At 46.1% G+C, this 21,374-nt stretch overlaps 1 long non-coding RNA gene across 1 annotated transcript in view; it reads left to right on the top strand.

Moving 5' to 3' along the window:
* The window catches only part of LOC119394534 (uncharacterized), a 45,608-nt gene extending 30,578 nt beyond the window's left edge, over positions 1–15,030 (top strand). Inside the window, exon 3 of the long non-coding RNA XR_005184171.2 lies at positions 14,075–15,030. This is a non-coding gene — a long non-coding RNA (uncharacterized LOC119394534). The remainder of the gene's footprint in view (positions 1–14,074) is intronic.
* Positions 15,031–21,374: the final 6,344 nt, after the last annotated feature.

The raw sequence follows: 21,374 nt of genomic DNA, 5'->3' as shown, positions 1-21,374 counted from the left end.
CTTGTGTAACTCAACAAAATGCTGGTTTAAGGGAACATGCTGCTCAAAGGACCGAAGCGCTTTTCGGGCTGTCAGTGCTCTTAACACAAAGTAAGCATTGAGAGCAGAGCTAGATTATAAGCTGTCTCCGGATGCCTCGAAATAGCACACCCGCCAGCGACTGCTTCCTTCGAGCGTCGCAGGCCCCTGGCTCCTCTGGCGTCCCTTCATATTCCTTACAAAAGACGGGCAGGACGTTTCCTCCCTGTTTGATGGGCAATGGACGGCAGGCGTCGCATGCGGGTTGATGTTATCGCATGCACCCTCCGTGCAACGGAGACGGCTGCCTCGCTTAATCTCTGCATTGCCAAAACTTGTGACGTCATCATGACATCATACACCGTGACGTCACGTGATGACGTCATCACATGACATCGTCGCTTTGCATTGCCACTGTGATCGGTGCGCTGATCATATAGGTGGTGCAAAACCACGTTAGGTGCAGATGAAAGCTTTCGGTGGGGGGGGGGAGCAGGAGCAGGGGAGAATCAATTTATCGCGTGAGAAAAAAAAAAACAGACGGTTTTCGCCTTCGAGTCGTCTTAGGCGAGGCGAATGCATAAGGAACCCCATGAGGGTTTTTTTTTTCCTTTTTTTTTGGCACTGCACCTTAGAGGCCACTAGGTGGTTTTCGACATATAAATGGAATGTCGTGGTTATAAACAGCTTCTCTGTAAAATGAAAACGAAGTTTGGTAAATCATGTCCCTGTTGAATGCATTTTTGGACTTTTTTGGGGAAGCTCGACATGAAGCCGATCTCCATTTTCCAGGCTCCCCACCGCATTCACAAACAGTAGTCTAGAAGCACTGCGAGAATGCTCTTGCTACAGCACAGAGAGGCTTCAGAAAGAGCGAGGGGATGTCGGAGGAGGTTGGCTTTTTGAGGCTAGCTAAGTGACGTCATGTCGTGCCCAGCAGTACAATCGGTTGAGAAGAGAAAGAACCTAACTCTCGCCTTGGAGTTGTCTTAATAATAATATCTGGGGTTTAACGTCCCAAAACCGCGATATGATTATGAGAGACGCCTAGGAGTCGTTTTAGGGGAATGCATTATGTACAGTGTGACTCTTTACTATTGAGGCACTGTTGTACGTCGTGGCGTTTGTCTACCAAGTCTGCTGATAACCACATAGACGTATTTAGAGTGTGATTTCATAAAGTACAATTTTATTGCTCCAGTATCCTGTTTATTTGCTAGTGTCGAAAATAATCACCGAAGAGGTTAATCCAGAACACTCAACTGCATGAACCCTTATTTTTGCCATATCAAGTAAAATAGGGAGTGCTCCTGAAATTTCCCCATGAGATTTGCAATGAATCAAAATATTTATAGCTCTTCATAAGAGCCCCATAATAATTATTTAAGTGCTTGAACTTAAATGCAACTTGCTTCTCCAGTGTACTCCAACATGTGAAATTAGCTGCTCCAGAGTGCTCCCAGATGCAAAATTACCTGCTCCAATGTGCTCCAAATGGATATTCTTGCTGCTCCAAGAACTGCTCCAGATCAGAAGTCCTTGGTAGCATCACTGCAAAATTTAAATGCCAAACCATGTATATGTTTATGAGCAGGTTAACATAAGTTGTAAACATTAACTTGTTAGTGCGACTATGTGGTCTTTTTGCTTACGTGTGTTGTTATAGTGATTCATGGAAATCATGTATATAAAGCATGTAGATCTTTTTGGTTCGTAAACCAGTTTTTCAATTTTCATGTAATATTTTTCTTTTATCTGTTCCATTTTGTATGTGTAGGTCATAAAAAGCGTCGCGAGAAGTGTTCTATACAGCATAAAAAGTGTTCTATACACATAAAGAAATGTTCTCTATTAATAAAGAAGAAAATAAAGACATCCAGAGCCTGCTGGAAAGAATTTAGGAAAGGAGTGCACTTCAGCAACTTTCTCAGCTTGAGATTCGATGTCAAGCATTTCAAGAGGCAAAGCAGCTCAATGTTGAAATTCACATGTGAGGCTGATGATGAAAGAGAGGACCTGATGAGCAAGGTTAACAGACTTACTAAGGGAATAGACATCACACTGTTAAACAATCAAGATATCCCCCTTCACTGATTACCCTGAAAGCCTAAGCCACAGGACATAATCGTACATTTTGCACTTCATAATTTGGCCAGTGTCTTGCTTGCTACTAAGCGAAACTTCAGAGGCAGTGAGGATCGATAAAGTCTATAGATAGATGGAAATATGACTGTTTGCTTAAGAGAGCTTCCCTTCTTCATAAAAAAATGGTCTAAAGAGTCCACCGCTCACAACTTTGTTTCAAATGCAAAAGGGAAATTCCTGATGTGGAAAAATGGTGGCGATAATTCACTTGTTAAATTTTCAGTGAACCTTCTTGATTGGGCTCTGTAATATATGGGAGTCATCCTTAAGCACAATAGAACCGTAATGTACCCTGGCCATAATATAGACAGAGCAGTTTTCCATGTTAAGCATACAAAAAATTCAGCCAGTTCCACGGCATGAAAACTGTCGGACAGTGAAGCTGTCAGCGCATGAGTGTGTTTGAGCAAGATCATGTGGTGTCGTAAATCTACCTCTATATTTGAAATATCTGTGCTTACACAATTGATTGGGCAAAGTGAGATGATGTGACCTGCTGGCTCAGGCAGTGGCATTTCAGCGAACGACTCATGTCATTAAGAAGACAAGTACGCTTGTTGAAATGTTGGCTCCAGCGACATCCCGTGTTCCAAGGATTTTTCATGGCTTCAAGATTCCATCTTCCCATGAATTTCTACCTTATTTGTCATTTCTAATGGAATCACATGACGTGCCCGCTCAGGAAATGGTGTTTCAGAGAATTCCTAGCATCAGGAGTTTCGCAGCTGGCACAGCCGAAATCCTGTCAAGTGTGTGCTCCCTGTTATCTAAATGACCCTCTCACGTGCCCAAGTGTCTTGCCTTGGTTTATTACACTTGTGAAGAAGAAGACGCGTCGCCGGTCAGCAGTATCGCCAACGCTCGCCTCGCGCTGCTTGTCGCTGGCATCTTTCTGGACGGTGCTCTGCCCCGACTCGCTGTGTTTGTTCAGAGCGTCACCACAGGAACGCACCGCCAATAAACCTCTTCTCAATTGGTGGAGGGTGCTGAGGGTTCCCCGTCAACTGAAACCTGGAGCTGCGAAGCAGAACACTTCCGCCCGTCATGACAACCAACGTCGACCAACCGGCCCCGTCCGCCCAGTCCGGCAGCGGCAACGGAGTTCCTCGGCTGAGGGACCCCAAGGTTTTCAGCGGTGCCGGTGAGACCGACGTAGAAGACTGGTTCACAAACTACGAACTGGTGAGCGCGCACAACAAGTGGGATGACGCCGACAAGTTGACCCACGTCGTGTTTTATCTCACTGACGTTGCCGAAATGTGGTATCACAACCACAAAAGCGCATCCCGACATGGTCAGTATTCAAGACGTCTTTCGCTGAAGTGTTTGGCCGACCCGCTGTCCGTAAATTCCGCGCCGAACAACGCTTGCGCACACGAGCACAGAAGCCGTCCGAAACGTTCACAAGTTACATTGAAGACATCATCGATCTTTGTAACCGTGTCAACGCCGCCATGCCTGAGTCGGACAAGATTCAGCACATCCTCAAAGGGATCGACGATGGCGCATTTCAGATGCTCCTGGCCAGGAACCCTCGCACAGTTTCGGAAGTCGTCACTTTATGCCAAAGTTATGACGAGTTGAGGAAGCAGCGCGCCCTGACTCGGCCATTTTCATCGCACGCCGACTCGCTCTCGAGTCTTGGTACTGTTCCCGAGCACTCGCCGACGCTTCAGGAGATCAAGGACTTCTGTGCGCGAAGAAGTTGCTCGTCAACTTTCCTTGGTCCCCTTCACACAGGAGCCGCCCTCTCGTCTGCCGCCAACGCTCCGCACTGTTATTGCCGAAGAGGTCGCTCAAGCCGTTCCCGTCGCTCACCATCAGCAGTCCGTGGCCGCGCCTCTTACATATGCGCCGGTTATGCAGCCCGTAGCCTCACCTATTACGTATGCCCAGGTGGTGCGTAGGCCTCCCCAGCAGCCTTACCCACCTATGCAGCAATATGCCCACCGATCTGCACCTCTTCCTACATCTTGGGCGAGCCGCGAGTCAGCACTTCTTGGAGGACTCGTGACAATCGCCCCATTTGCTACGCCTGCGGTACTCCAGGGCACGTTGCTCGATATTGTCGCCGTCGCTTTCAAACATCCAGCGACGCTACCCGGCCGTTCCAATACGGCGCTCATCCCATGCGCCCATCTCCTACCGGACCCTCACCATCGGATGCTTACACTGACCACCCTGACTTTCCGTCGCGCCGCTCATCATCTCCTCGACGGCGATCGCTCTCCCCAATGCGTCGCCGACCCGGACCCTCGAACCAGGAAAACTAACGCCGCAGTTCAAGAGGCAAGAACTGCGCCATCTTCGAACTGCCCAAGTCCTCGCACTTCCCCTGCTAACGTAGTCGCCGTATCTGTCGATAGTTTTCCTTCATTTGCCCTTGTAGACACCGGCGCAGCCGTTTCTGTTACAGCCGCCAAGCTCTGCCGTTCACTACGCAAAGTGACCACGCCGCTCTCTGGACTGTCGCTACGCACGGCCAGCGCACAGCACATCACACCTCTCGCATCCTGTACTGCCCGCGTATTCATACAAGGCACTATGTACGTCGTGGAGTTTATTGTTCTTTCTGCCTGCTCGCACGACGTCATCCTCGGGTGGGATTTTCTATCACGTCACAATGCCGTCATCGACTGCGCACGCGCTGAAGTTGAATTTTCGCCGCTGTGTGCAGAGCCATTCCACGACGCTCTTGTTCAGCTGCCTAAACTCGTCGTGCGCGAGGACACCGACATTCCGCCTGCCTCTCTTGCCGTTGTCCCTGTCTTTTGCGGTGGCCTCAACGATGCTACGGTCTTGTTCACACCTTCCGACACCTTCATGAGTCGCAGAGCCGTCCCACTGCCTTTTGCTGCTCTTGACATCGCTGCCGGCCACAGCAATATTTTTGTCTACAATTCCCTCTCCGCACCGGTTACGTTGCTTGTCGGCGAATGTCTCGGTCGCGTGGAAGAGCTTGACCCTTCGTTCTTTCTGAACGTGCCAGACGAATCGTGTCATACTGACTCGAGCGACCTTCTTGCCCTTTCAACACAGGAGGGCTCGTCGAGTGAAATATTCACGAGTTCCAATCGCTGATACCCTGACTGCCGAAGAACGCGCCGCGCTTCTTCGACTTCTCCAACACTTCACGACTTCGTTCGATGTTTCTCAGCCGCAGTTGGGCCGCACGTCGGAAGTCCACCACTACATTGACACCGGTTCGCACCAGCCGTTGCGTCAAAGACCGTACCGCGTCTCTGCTGCAGAGCGTCGCGTCATCAACGACCAGGTCGAAGATATGCTACGCCGTGGCGTTATTCAACCATCCCACAGTCCTTGGGCATCTCCTGTCGTGCTAGTTCGCAAGAAGGACGGGTCTATTCGTTTTTGCGTCGACTACCGTCGCTTAAATAAGGTGACGCGGAAAGACGTCTATCCTTTGCCGCGCATCGACGACGCCCTTGACAGCCTTCAAGGAGCAGAATTCTTCTCGTCCTTAGACTTACGTTCTGGCTACTGGCAGGTTCCGATGGCTGAAGCTGATCGCGAGAAAACTGCATTTATTACACCTGACGGGCTGTACGAATTTAACGTGATGCCCTTTGGCCTTTGCAACGCACCTGCCACGTTTGAACGACTCATGGACAACACATTGCGTGGCCTCAAGTGGTCTATGTGTTTATGCTACCTCGACGATATTGTCGTTTTCTCTCCCGATTTTCCTACCCATCTACATCGGCTCAGACAGGTTTTGACGTGTTTAACCAACGCTGGACTGCAACTCAACCTTAAGAAGTGCCGCTTCGCCGCGCGGGAGCTGACCATCTTAGGCCACATAGTATCTAAGCACGGTGTTCTACCCGACCCTGCGAAACTTCGTGCCGTCGCCGAGTTCCCGAAGCCTGTTACCATCAAAGAGCTTCGAAGTTTTGTCTGACTATGCCCTACTTCCGGCGCTTCGTCCGAAATTTCGCGTCCATCATGTCGCCGTTGACCCAGCTCCTATGCGGCGACACAGACCTCTCCTCCTGGTCTCCTGAGTGCGACGTCGCGTTTGCTACGCTCCGTCGTCTGCTCACTTCTCCTCCCATCCTTCGCCATTTCGACCCAACAGCTGCAACTGAAGTGCATACAGACGCTAGTGGGGTCGGTCTTGGCGCTGTCCTCGCCCAACGTAAGCCCGGCTACTCCGAATACGTCGTCGCCTATGCGAGTCGCACGCTGACAAAAGCAGAGACCAATTACAGCGTCACTGAAAAGGAGTGCTTAGCTCTAGTATGGGCGCTTACCAAGTTCCGCCCGTATTTGTACGGTCGCCCGTTCGACCTGGTAACGGATCACCATGCCCTTTGTTGGCTCGCCACGTTGAAAGATCCGTCTGGCCGACTAGCCCGTTGGGCACTCCGAATTCAGGAGTACGATATTCGCGTCATCTATCGCAGCGGACGCAAGCACTCTGACGCGGACGCCTTGTCTCGTTCGCCTCTACCTCCAGACTCGGCCTGCGCAACGAACTGCACACACTCAGTCACATCTCTCGACATTGACTCCGTAGCTACTGAACAACGCCGTGACCCATGGATCGCTTCTCTTTTCGGCTATCTTTCGGGAGCCTCGACCACTCCTGCATCCCGATCTCTCCGCCGCCAAGCTGCCCATTTCGCCATTCGTGATCGGCTGCTACACCGACGGAACTACGCTCCCGCAGGCCGTAAATGGCTCTTGGTAATTCCCCGAAGCTTAAGATCACAAATATGTGCTGCCTTCCACGACGATCCACAATGTGGCCATGCCGGAGTTTTCAAAACCTATGAACGTATTCGCCATCGCTACTACTGGCGCGGCATGTACAACTTTGTACGAAAATTTGTTCAGTGCTGCCCCGACTGTCAGCGTCGCAAATCACCGCCTTCACGCGCGTCTGGAGCCTTGCAGCCACTTCCGTGCCCTGCCAACCCCTTCGACCGCGTCGGCATAGATCTTTACGGCCCACTTCCAATGACACCGGATGGCAATCGGTGGATCATAGTCGCTGTGGACCATTTGACACGCTACGCCGAAACTGCTGCTCTGCCAAGTGCCACTGCGCGGGACGTAGCGTCTTTCATCCTACGCCGATTCATCCTTCGACATGGCGCACCTCGGGAACTCCTTAGTGACAGAGGTCGAGCCTTCCTCTCGGAAGTCGTCGGAGCTCTGCTTTCCGAATGCCACGTTGTTCATCGACGGACCACGGCATACCACCCGCAGACTAACGGGCTCACCGAACGATTCAACCGCACCCTCGGTGACATGCTCGCGATGTACGTGACATCTGATCATGGTAACTGGGACCGCGTTTCTTCCCTTCATAACGTTCGCATACAACACCGCGACACAGGCTACCACGGGATTCTCACCTTCTTCCTCCTGTATGGCCGCGAACCTTCGCACACCATCGACACTCTCCTACCACATCGTCCGGACGCTTCCGAATGCCCACCTGTGTCCGAAGCTGCCCGACAAGCGGAAGAGTGCCGCCAACTCGCGCGCACCTTTACATCCCAAGAACAACAGCGCCAGAAAGAAACAACGCCGACTCACTTCCAAGTCCCAGCTATTCCCCTGGATCTCTTGTATGGCTGGCTGTTCCGTACCAAGCTCCTGGGCTTTCCTCAAAGCTCGTCCCAAAGTACGAAGGGCCTTACCGTGTTTTGGAGCAGACATCCCCGGTGAACTTTATCATTGAGCCAGTTTCCCCATCTGACGACATGCGCCGGCGTGGACGTGACCTCGTCCACGTGGCACGTCTCAAGCCATACCACAGCCTTCTGCCTCCAGACTCCTAGGTCGCCAGGATGGCTCTTTTCCGGCGGGGGCGAATTGTGAAGAAGAAGACGCGTCGCCGGTCAGCAGTATCGCCAACGCTCGCCTCGCGCTGCTTGTCGCTGGCATCTTTCTGGACGGTGCTCTGCCCTGACTCGCTGTGTTTGTTCAGAGCGTCACCACAGGAACGCACCGCCAATAAACCTCTTCTCACACTTAATATGTCTCTAATTAATGTAATTGATGTGAGTGGATTGATCTATCTTGTCTTGGTTTATTACGATTAAGGCATCGAATTAATTAAATAATCTGCATTGTCTTGGTTTATTACAATGAATGTATCTAATTAATTAATTGATGAATTTGCAAATTGCTTTCCCGGTATTTGTATTGGAAGTTGTCATCATCATTTCATTTGATTTATTTCTTTATTCGTTTCCCTTCTGGTCACTTGACCTGCATGACTACTACTGCTACGATGATGACAGCAACGGTGACACAGTGCAGGCTAAGCCAGCTTTGCTGTACAACACAAAAAAAGCGGGTTAGGCTGTGTACGTCTGAATGTGCAGTTGGTGAATAATGAATACATCTGAATTGGAAACTCTTTTTCACATAGAAGTAACCTGTGTGAGTGATGTTTACTGAAATGTGGCACGCAGATCCTAGCAGTTTTTTTCAGTTACCCGGACATGATATTTAGGCCTTACAGATTTATTGAACAAATTAAATTCAAAGTGCAGTCATATGCATTTATTTTTTGTGCTGATCTTAATAGTGCAATTCTTTTTTGGTGAGCTGAATAATTACGAAGATAATTAAAAAAAATTACTATTCTATTGTTTGTGGGAACAATAGGTAAAGAAGTCTGGGCAGAAAGTTGTATTTAATGCATGAATAGAAAGCAGGATGCATAAGGATTGAAGTGCTGCAAGTAGTTTGCAAATCTAACAAAAATTAGCAGTTCAGCAGCATTTTCAAAGTCAGTGTTTACAGTACATTACCGATGAACAAGAAAAAATAAAAAAAAATTATATCAGCAAAGGGACAAAAAATCTTCAGAATTCCAGGCTTTATGAATGCATTCCTATGTAGCAAAAGAAGATTACAGCCGTAGCTACAGGTGTCCTAGAGGTTGAGAAATTGGTGGCCCAGACAAGCAGGTGGATAGCTTATCCATCTTTGCACAGCACACAAAATTGACAAGGCACACAAGAGAAGAACGGGACTCTTGTGTGCCTTGTCAATTTTGTGCGCTTCGCAAAGATGGATAAGTTCCAACTCACCCGCCTATCAATCCTACTACAGTTTAGTGGATAGCTTGTTTTGAGAAAATGCAAAAAAAAATCAATTCTTATTGTGGATTGTATGCAACCCAAAATACTGAAACATTTTATACTGGATGATTAGTAGCCACCAGGAATATAATCTGTATGCCTACTGCTGCAACATACATTGTAAAGCAGCAGCACAGCATGAAAAAAAAAAGTGCCCTCTTTTTGTGTGTTTTTTTCACTCAAAGTATAGCTTGCTTTGGTGATATAAATTGCTATTGTGGGTTGCAATATCAATACAACCTCCTTGGGAAGCTTGAATGCTTTCTTTAAATTTGTGGATTATCTGCTGTCGTTTTCAAGTGATAAAGGTGGTGATATATGGTATATGATGATGGTTTGTTGATGCAAATATATACGTTTGAGTTTGCAAATACACTTATTGTCAACAATTGCGTGAATAATGTAGAATCAGCAACTTTGATGACACCTGCCAGTGAAGCTATGCTTGATTCCTTTTGGAAGTTAGCTATGATTATCACTGCTGCTAGGGGCGCTGCCACATTGTGGGCCTACTGCATGACGACGGGACACCCATAAAACACTCACTGCAAGGCTAATTCTAATAGGGTAATGGCTGACATGTAGGCAAATACAAAACTAATACATTACCAAGAGGCAACTACACAAACCAATACAATGCCAGTAGGCAAATATAGAACCAACAGGCCAATATAATACCATTAGGCTGATACAGAACCAAATACACCAATGTAGTTCCAATAGGCCGATACAGATCGAACCAATAGCTAAATACAGTTCCAACCGACCTATACAGAACCAATAGGCCAATAGGTGTCAATAACCCAGTAGGCTATTGGTTTTTCTATTGGGAATTCTTGCTAGGGTGATCAAGAAATTTGATCGGGATCGGGTCCGACGCGCTCAATTAGTCATAAGAGGTTATAAACAGCTACCAATAGGCGGTAGCTGTTTGACCAATCAACACCTGTGGCCTTATATATCTTCTATTAGTAAATTAAGAAACCAATAGAAAGTACCTATTTGACCAATACAACTTCTATTGGCCCAATAAGACACCAAAAGGCAGCACCTATTTGACCAATACAACTTCTATTGGTCCAATAAGACACCAATAGGTGGTGGCTGTTGGTCTCTATTGGTACCAATAGAATTCTTATACACCCAATACAGCTCCAATCGATTTCCTATAGAACCAATAGCGATTTTTTATTGGACCAATAGAAAATTCTATTGGTATTTTTGTTAGGGAGTGGATATGAATGAGGCATATGTTCAAATATATTCTCGTATAATCAAAACTACAAATGCTTCTTCTGGCCCTTCATGATGTCGATGATCTTGCAGGCGACTATTTTGCCAAGGCAACTATGTCTTGTGTCAATTTCTTCTGGGCTACCGCATCCGCACTCGAGGAAATGCCTGAAAAATTCTCTAAATAAACAGAGCCATGAAATCAGAAAACTGTAACACATCTTTTAATTAAAGTTTACTTTGACAGTAATTTGTAGAAAGTTGGGGGCACAGTGAGAAATTATGTAGACCTTCATTCACCGCACGTGTTCACAATGTTGCTGGAGCTGCGAAGACTGAGTGAAATATTACGCACCCAACTGTGGCTTATTACGTGAAAGAAAACAGCATATCAGCAAAATTTTGCGGCAACAAAGGAAGGAAAAAAAAAGAGAGGGGCAAAATGAAAAAAAAAATAGAGTAGCACCTTGTCCCGTTTGCATGCTTGCGTCCTGTGTTCTTTGAGCTATACCCAAGAATGAACTGCAAACTTGCCCAAGCTTATACCTTATGTGGTTAACATAAAATTACAGCAAACTCAATAGTCACAATCTGTAACGTGCTCTTTTTCACGATGGTGGTGTGACTATCATACAGAGCATGCCACTAAATCTCAACTTAAAGATGGCATGAAGTAAACTAAGCTCGGGTAGATTAATTCATGATGAGGCAGTCAGTGAGATATAAGACTGTAGTAAAGCCCAACACATCAGTCAGGCTGCAATGAGTTGGATATAACACACGTGCTGCATGTTACATGCTTATGCAATTAAGCCAACAGCATTAGTAGCGTAAATAAAATCATGCCTCTTGGTCGGAGCAGCCGCAATTGCGTTTTAAAATACGCAGCTGTCAGTACCGGGCCTGTTGCTGACTGCCCACTGTGAAGCGGCTACGCCATGTTGCACATCCACCTTGCTTTCCGGGGTTCATACCTGACGGCTAAAAAAACTCAAGTTTCGCTTAAGGGCGAAGAAATGAATGCGATACCAACAAATTGTGTTGTTATATGAAGTAAGGCTAGCAGCAAACTCTTTTGGATCTGAGCTTGCGTAACTCAACAAAACGCTGGTTTAAGGGAATTTGGCTGCTCCAGGAACCGAAGAGGTTTTCGTGCTGTGAGTTCTCTAAATGCGAAGTAGGCATTGAGAACACAGCAGCTTTACGAGCCGTCTCCTGATGCGATCGAGATAGCGTGCGCGCCAGCGACTGCACCCTTCGAGCGACGCAGTCCCCCCACCCCTCTCCCGGCATCCCTTCATGCTCCTTACGAAAGATGGGTGGGCCCATCAAAGAGAGACGTTTCCTCTGTGTTTGATGAGCAATCGACAGCAGGACCACATGCGGGAAGATGTTATCGCATGCGCTCTCCGTGCGACAGAGACTGCTGGCTCGTTTAATCTCCGCTTCAGCCGCGTTTGTTGCCAGCGCTCGCGAGCTTTTACCCACGGGTAGAATGCGCGGGGTGATGTTATTGGACTTTATACGGAAAAGTACGGTGACGGCAAAAACCCTTCAAGAGTGTCCATATAATTGTTATCTCAATAAAAATATTTACAAATTGATGAGCTATTCCACTTGTGGGAATCGAGCGCACCCTCCCCTTTGGCGCCTCATTCCCCAGCGAACGCGTGTGCTGGCCCCGCGCGGCTCGAGCGCCTGGGAACCGCCATTATTCAGCGACATGGCTACCGTGGCTATGCCACCAGGCCTTTTTGCTTGGTGCGAGCCATGCGTTGGTCTTCCCCGCACATGTCTGGAGAGTGCTCGCCGCACATCACACTTGTACAGGTCACTGCGTTTCGCCTGTCCTCATTGGCTGCCAGTGATAATCCCCTCTCCTTTGAGCTCGCTTCTGTCTGGCACTGGCTCGCCGCATGGGATGCATGCACGCCTGCAACGAGGTAGCCACGTGCTGCTATTGCAGGTGGCTTCTCGTTTGCGCGCTTCAGTGGTTCCCTCTTTGTGTGGTAACCGTAGCGCCGCAGGCAAGTATACTCGATCTATCTTGCAGAGTTACCCTGACGGCCTGTAAACCCGTGATTTTCGCACTGTGCTGCATCTTGGGTTAATAAATCCGTGTTTGGTGACAACCTGCCTCGAGTGCCTTTTCTGTGCTGTGTCAGAGAGTCGACGAACCTGGCTGTAGCGTCTTTGTTCGCTGCGGCAGTGGAGAATGTCATGTCCCTTCCTGGTCGCTTCGTAGCGTAAGCTTCGTGCAAACCTATCTCCACACACTCTGTGTAGTGAATGATAAGTGAAGCTGTTTCGCGCACGGTACAGTGGTGACATGGTGGAGGACAGTTTGGTATGTAAGGCCAGGTTGTTAATGCCCAGGCTGTTAACGTTCAAAACGCAATAATAATGCGAAAGCCCTAGATCTAGGCTTCATCAAACACAAAAATTGACCGTCAGCGGCGTCAATCGATTTATACAAAAAATAATCATCACGTGATGGCGTCATCATGACATCATAAATCGTCAAAACTTGTGATGTCATCACGATGTCATAGGTAGTCAGAACTAGTGACGTCATCATGGCGTCATATATTGTATGATGTCACGTGATGACATCATCACATGACATCGTCACTTTGCACTGCTTTCGTGATCGGTGCGCTGATCATGGAGGTAGTGCAAAACCAGGTGAGGTGCAGAAAGCTTGCAGAGAGGGAGGGGGAGGATCAGCACATCGGTCGAGAAGAAAAAGAACCTGGCTTTCGCCTTGGAGTCGTCTTAGGGGAATGCATTAGGGACAGTGTGACTCTTTAGCATTGAGGCATTGTTGTGCATCACAGTGTTTGTCTACCACGTCCGCTGATAACCACATCGATGTATGTGTAGTTTTATTTCGAAAAGTACAATTTTATTGATCCGGTATTCTGTTTATTTGCTAGTGGTTGAAAATAATCACCGAAGAGGTTCATCCAGAACACTCCAGAACATCCAGAACATTTATTTTTGCATTATCGAGTGAAATATGGAGTTCTCCTGAGATGATTTTTTCCATAAGATTTGCAATGAATATCGAAATATTTCTAGCTCTTCATAAGAGCCCCATAATAATTAGTCAGGTGCTTGAGTGTTAATGCAATTTGCTTCTCAAGTGCACTCCAAGAAGTAAAATTAGCTGCTCCAGAGTGCTCCAGATGCAAAATTATCTGCTCCAAAGTGCTCCAGGATGGAAATTTTTGCTGCTCCAAAGTGCTCCAAAATGGAAACTTTGCTGCTCCGAAAATTGCTCCAGATGAGAAGTCCTCAATAGCATCACTGCAAATAGAATTTAACCTATTTCATCAAACTGTTACAGAAAGAATGTGGCATTCATTTCAAGAAAAGTTAAAAACAAACAGGGAAGATGGTCAGAAAAATAATGCTGAAGCAGCTAGCATACAGTTTGTTTATCACAAAGTGCATTCACATTTATTCAAAGCACTTTGTCTACAAACATGAGTGGGTTCGAGAGTACCAACGTCAACACGACTCACCTTCCATTTTTCTGTACCTCGCAGGCTTTCCTGGCAACTTTTTCGCTATGGTCAGCGCTTGCCTCTGACGGCTCAGCAGGTCACTCCTACTGTGCTGTGCCACCAGACGAATATGGTGATCGTCTGTTCTTTGTGAACTACACCCAACCGAATCCACCCGGACAGACTCGCCCAACCTACGGTGCATGTACATTATCAATGGTAATGTCAACCCTAGGTGACTACTTAATGTTCCGGCTGTTTGACACTGTCGTCTTTAGCGAGCGAAGGAGTACTAACAGGAACAACGATCACCTTCCGCCTATCTACACCTCGCAGGTGTGTAAGTGCTTTTCTTTATACGCTGAACAAAAGTGACAATCTCTGTCTGCTGCTACTTTCACGCCCACATGTCCTTTGGGATATTATTTGCGAGTGTTTTGATATGCATGTCTGTGTTTTGTGGCAACATTGAAAATAATCCTGCGCCTACTACTCTGTCAGAACATCTTCTTGAAACTCGGTCATTACCTGATAAGCCCTCGGAACAAATAACAGTCCTTTTTCAGCTACTGAAGATGTTTGGTCGCAATCTATTCAGTCCTCAAGAAGCCAGACTGAATTGGTTGCCAATGTCAAAGCAATCAAGGCCAGTAAAAAAAATAGCTGAATTAATATTGGCTGTATTCAAGAAAGACTAGATGCTCTTTAAGAAAAAGCAAATTCACTTGAACAGTTTAAGGAACATGTTGCAGTTCTCCAAAAAATCTATATATAGACCTGGAACACACAACTTGATTCTTTGCAATCTCGTTTTAAAGGGGCCCTGCAACACTTTTTCAACGTGATCAGAAAATGCTGCTAATCGGTAGTTGAAGCTCCAGAGAACACGCGAGCCAAACATTTATAGCGCAGCACGCGGCCTGGAATTTACAGTTAATTCTTAAAGTCAGCTAGAAATCGTTCCCTCTTCTCTTGGTGAACAATGCTTTTAAACCTAAGTGACCGCGGCATAAACCCAAAGTCCACGGCAATTCGCTGATTTGAGCATCGTGAGCTGCGTATATTTACCGCGGCCTCCGCAAGATGCCACGACATGCCTGCACCCACACTTGCAATCACACTGAAATAAGCTGAGCATTCAAAGAAAAAAAGAACAGAAAGTGCTTGAGGTTGTGATACGCACTGACGAAGAGACGCATCTTCTTGCCCCCTTGTCATCCCCCTCTCTGCACGCTCACTACTGTACTAGCAAGCTTCATGTGCGGAAAGGAGGGAGAAAACACTTGAAGGCATGCGACAAATCCCTGTAACTCCGCTTGTACTTGATGGATTCTAAAAATTTTCATGGCAGTCGATTCATGAGGCAATGAGCTCGTTTAATGAAGCAGAATTACTTGGAAAAGTGTTGCAGGGCCCCTTTAAAGGGATGCTAAAGGCAATTATGTTAAAAGTCGACATTGATTGCTGAAATAACATTCCAGAAACCTTATAGTGCTTGTTTCGTGCCAAGGAAATGATTATTTTCAAAGAAAATCGCGTGTTAGTGGTCCGCACGACGTTAGTACACTTCAAATCGCCCGCTTGAAAAGGCCTCCTGACGTAGCGTTTGCCTTGCCTAGTGTTGCCCGCCTTTGCTGCCCGGCAGTCGACGCTGCAGTTTCTGCTCTGAAGGGCACATTACAAGCCTTGCCCAAGTTGCAGTTGATCTCGTAGTCCTCTACACGAAAGTGCAGCGGGCACACACGCAGATTTCTTGGCTGTTTAGCACACTGTCGCAGAGGCACGGCACTCAGCCACTTTGGCGTGGGTTTATTTGAGGCACCCATTGGAAAGTCACGTCAGTTTCTTTGCGGCAGCTGTTGTTGCTCAAGCAGCGCACACCATTCAGGCATCCGGCAACATAGCAGGGACGTGGCATTTTGTCGAACTTCCTGTGTGAGTGACTTCAGTGAGCATGCAAAGCACACGCTACGTGATAATGAAACTACTTCTGCAACATGACCGAGCGGAGAGGAGCCCAGCGAAAATGGCACTTTTGAACCACTCGCGCCGTTTTCCTTGGTAATGCCAAGTTCTTTTTTCCATGAATGAAACAGAAATGCACAAGCAGCTTTTTATTACGTCTTGTAATGTACGGAATGTTATTTTTTTATTATAAGTAGGTAGTTTGAGTACTAGTGATTAATTGTCCCCGAGACTCTTGACGTCATCGGGCTAATTCTAAAATGTCCCACTGGTGGCGCATATCGTGTCCTACATTTACTTTAATTAATTTCTCGAGTAGTAGAGCACTGCTGTTGATAATTCTGAGGTTTTAGGCGTTTTCAAACATTCACCTTTCACTCTGACGTAAATTGTTATTTGCCTTTAGTGTCCCTTGATCTGAAGGACAGATATCATAGAAACAATGTAATTTTTCGTGGCATCCCTGATTCTTGCTAATCATGGGAAGAATCTGAAAACCAGATCATTAAGACATTGTAACAAGTGTTATCGGTATAGTTTACCTGACTTGGCAATTTAACGCGCTCATCCTGTTGGCCCCTATTTTCCTAACAAATACCACTCATTATTGACTAGTTCTGCAATTACAAAGTAAAAGAAAAAGTGTTTTCTGCACATAAGGCGTTAAAAGATAACGACATCGCAATCTGTGATGACTACTTCCCTGCCACCCGCCACATTCGAAATATACTGATTGCTTTTGGAGAGAAGCTACTGGGCAAACCCCTCTTTCACCTGCTGTATAACAAACTAATCGTAAACAAAAAGTAGTACATATACGAACCTGTGGCCCCAAGTGAAAATATTGCAACTGGAAACAACTGGGACTCACTGGCAACTGGTGATCTCTGGGAATCCCACCATAAACCACTTGAACTGGTCCCAGTTGTTTCCATTTGCAAATGGGACCAGTTGCCAGTGGGTCCTCCCAGCTGAGGCCAGTGGCCAGAGTTGCCAGATTCTACCAAGCAAACAAGCGAATATTCATCACAAAAGAAGCCAAAAAAAAGCGCCGTGACTTTCGCGAAGAAGCCTGAAAGAAGTAGATATATAATGAATTTTCCCATTCTTGAAAATATTTTGAATTAATTAGAGCTGTGCGAATAGCAAAATTTTGGGTGCAAAGCGAATTCAAATAATAAAGATTGAGTGCGAATCGAATCGAATAATTTCGAATAATTTTCGAATATTTCTCAAACATTTTTCGAATAATTCGAAGTGAAATTACAGAAAAAGTTGCAGAGAATTCCTAAGTATGTTCTTGTGAGATAGCAACATGAAAGTGTTTCTTTTTGCTAGGTTGATGAAGCGCTGGTGGGGTCATATTTCATAGTTGTCTTTCTTATCAAGAATGAGGCAATGTAGAGGCCGAATTGTATTTATGTGCATGATTTGGTGCAACCAAAGTGTTGCCGACAACACTTTACACGTGATAGGCAGAGATGCCATTTCCTCAGCCTCTCCTCCTCTTTCAACTTTTGTGGAAGCCAAACTGATGTGGCAGACAAGGGTGTGCTCCCTTCAAGTCCGGAGTTCCAAATCTGCCTCGTAGACGTCGATATATAAGAACACCTGAAATTTTGGATGCTAAAAAGCTTCGGCGTTCAATTTTTCGGACTTCCTGCCCAAATTTCAGGTCCAAAACAGCATTAATTGAGCCCCCAACTCTGCACATCTTTCATCTCCATATTGGAACCAGCGTTTTCTTCAGTTAATACATTTGCGACCGTAGCGGAGCTTGAAAGGCAGCTTTGCCGCAATACGGGGGTGTGATGAGGTGAAGCATATTGAAAATCTAGGGACCACTTCCAAACTGACGTTGACCGTCTCTTGGCTGAGTTCGACCGTAACGGACCTTGAAAGGCAGCTTTGCCGCAATACGGGGGTGTGAGGAGGTGAAGCATATTGAAAATCTAGGGACAACTTCCAATCGGACGTTGACGTCGTGCCTAAGTTCGACCGTAACGGAGCCTGAACGGCAGCTTTGCCGCAATACGAGAGTGTAATGAGGTGAAGCATATTGAAAATCTGAAGGGGTCACTTTCAACTGGACGTTGACTGCATTTGTCTTAGAGAAGTTCGAATAGTTCGAATAGTAAAATTTCAGTGCGGATCGAATCGAATAGCAAACACTATTCGAAAAATATTCGAAATTTTGAATATTCGCACACCCCTAATTATAATAAAAAAATGTCACTCAAATACGAAGGGGAGTTGAAAAAATCACTAAGCATTTTGTACAGCGAAAATATGCGCAACAGTAAACGAAAGCATATATTTACTTTTAATGTTGTCTCCACGTCAGTCACCATTTGGTTGAATGCACGTTTTATAGTGCATGATTAACGGCGTTTCCCCCAACGTATGTTTGACTTCAGCGCTCAACTACTCAGAGTCATCGACAAACGCGCTTTTAGTGAATGACGAATGTGCTGTTGATGAACGTTGTGATCACTAAAATAACCACGTTTGCTGGAAAAATGCAAATAAGCCCAAAAAACGCGACAAGCGACTGGAAAATTCTACAAGCCACCCGGCAAAAAAATGAGGCCCAAATCCGCTTATTATAAGCGGAACTGGCAACTCTGCCAGTGGCTCTTATTGAGATCTCAATATGAACCATGCAGTTGCAACTGGTGTCCCATTAGGAACTATCGTCTAGTGGTCTGCAGCAGGTCCCAGTAAAAATGTGACCTGATGGGGCTATTTTTAGAGCACAGCTCTTAGGTGCCCGTTTCTGCGTTGAGCAGCGTCGCCATTGCCATCGGTGGCGTAACTGATAGACATGAAAATGTAACCGATAGACATGAAAAAATAAGCAAGAAAAAAAATTTTGAACTCGGGCCGTCTGCATGGCAGTCACGTATTCTACCACAGAGCCACGCTGGTGCTTGACTCATATCTAGAAAGACCCTATACAGGAGTCATGTCAGTCAAGGAATCGCGTTAATCTGTGTAATACACCATGGCAGAAGAGTAAAATAACAACCAGTCATCACACAGTCCTAATTGCACGAGTGTGTGGTTATGCGAATTCCCATCCACTGCGAAGTGCTCAGCCATAATTCTTCGTCATCAGCCTCATGCAGAGAGGCCTTGCCCCTACGCCACGTCACGATGTGGGAGCGGCCTGCTCCGCGCTAATCGCATGCACCGAAGGACCTCAATAAAGTTATTCATCCATCCATCCATCAGCCACATGCAGCATCAACAACAATACCTTACAGATGTGTAGCAGGTACCTCGCTTATCCACAGAAAGACGAATAATGGCGTAGTGGTTGCTGTCCTACTTCACAAAAAAGATTATTTATGGCGTAGTCGATACCTTGTGGAAAGCCAAACTTCAAACACAGTTGGCCTTGCCGCAACACGAAGCTGTGCTCAGAATTTGCATTAGGCAGCAGTGTGTCGGAACGGAACGAAAACCAAAAACGAAAAAAAAAAGAAACAATATTTTTGACCGGAACGAAAACATAACTGAAACGTGTATCTGTTAGTTTGTTGCAGTGTGAAACAGAAATTCTTTTAATCGTTTTTTGGTTCACGAGGAAACTTGGCAATTGTTAGGCAATTTCAACCCCTGACACAATCCAAAACAATGGAGGCCATGCAACGTGAGCAATTATGCATATCTCAGGGTACACCATTAGCGCGTACCTCAGGCAGGAATTCCAAAACAAAGATATGTTGAAATTGTGTGAAAAATGAAAACAGTGGCAACCAGAGATGTTTATATTAACGCAATTAAGTGGACTTTTGCGTGCCTGTCACGCAGGCTAGCGTGGAGAGGGCATCGTTGGCACTGAAGTTTGTGACAGCAAAAGCTGTTATGAGATCACAACAGCCGATTTTGGCACCATAGTTGTCTGCCGCCGCTGCCGGTGTCCATAACTGCTCTCGCGCGAAATAAGAAAAAAATTCGGCAGATCACGCCTTGTGGGAATTGGTTTCATGTGAAGCAATCAGTGAGTAGTTGTCTATGCTGCATTTTTTGGCATTGATCCAAGCGTTATGAGGTGGATCGACATGTTTTTGTGAGTGTATAAGTTGTGTGCACATCGTGGCCTTACCAGGCACGTCAACTACACTGGCGTTTAAAGGGCAACTTAAGGAACACAGACAGTATTATCGAAACTAAGTGCACTTTATGGTGCAATCATGTAAATATCATACACAGCTTTCGTTAATGTATTCATCCGCGGTCGAGCAATGCTTCAATATAGCTAGCTGAATCATAGGAATACAGATGGAATGTTTATTAGACTTCTATGAAAGCAGAGCCAACACTGTAACCACAATTGACGTTAACGCGGCATTACGCCTGTATCATAGTAGTACATACGTAATGTTTATTGCTTTTTTATAAAATTAGATAGCCAGCCCTGCAATCAGAATTGATGCTGCTCCGACATTACGGCTGCATAGGGTCAAAACACTCTGTGTTGCATTATATTATGTCTATACGTCTTCTCTCACTCGAAGCAGAGGTGATTAATTGCCTTCAAATGGCTGCATCATGGACAAGGAAAGCAGCGCAGCATTCCGCGCACATACCAGTTCAAGACCAGTGGCCTCATATTGGAACCAGTTTGATCCCAGTTCAAGACCAGTAGTGTTCTACTGAAACCAGTGCAGTACCAGTTCAAGACCAGTAACTTCCTGTTGGGACCATTTGAAACCAGTAGCCGACCAGCTTACTACCAACTGGGACCAGTTTAAACCAATAGAAACCAGTAGAAACCAATAGAAACCAATAAAAACCAGCAGAAACATTTTCACCTGGGATGGATCCATATACATCCATGTTGTCACAGGCGAAAACACTCATCGGGCATTCGCCTGAAGTCATGAAATCTTCCATAGATGAAACTGTCGAACACTAATTTAACAATATCTAAATTATGCACGCCATCACTCCATGTTCCTTTTGAAAAACATCGCAATTGCGCAGCGCGTCCATCGCTTGTTAGCTAGCACTCGCCACATGTGCTATACAAAACTGCACATCGCTGTGTTTTCTAAATTTTCTGCCTGTGCTATCCAGCTCCTTTCTTTCATTAAATATTGCGACATTTGTGCTAAATAATTCATTTCAGTTTGATATTATGTATATGTCTGGTTATACTTTACTGCTTCATTCACTGTTTGAGCGTATGACGATTAGATACGCAACTATAGTGTGACGGCTGTTGGCTATCCAGCTAGAGATGGGGAGAGAGTGGTAGATGTTCTTTTGGGTGGTGTGCGACGTACGTTGTGTTGACGCTTAGCCATGCTCCCTATTGGGCTGCAGAAATTAGTGCCTTTTTCTTCCTTCCTCAGAACCACTAAGTTTG

Source organism: Rhipicephalus sanguineus, chromosome 1 (genome assembly GCF_013339695.2).
Source record: "Rhipicephalus sanguineus isolate Rsan-2018 chromosome 1, BIME_Rsan_1.4, whole genome shotgun sequence".
Taxonomy (NCBI): domain Eukaryota; kingdom Metazoa; phylum Arthropoda; class Arachnida; order Ixodida; family Ixodidae; genus Rhipicephalus; species Rhipicephalus sanguineus.
The sequence above is the reverse complement of the archived record's forward strand: the minus strand, read 5'-3'. Positions and strand labels throughout refer to the sequence as shown.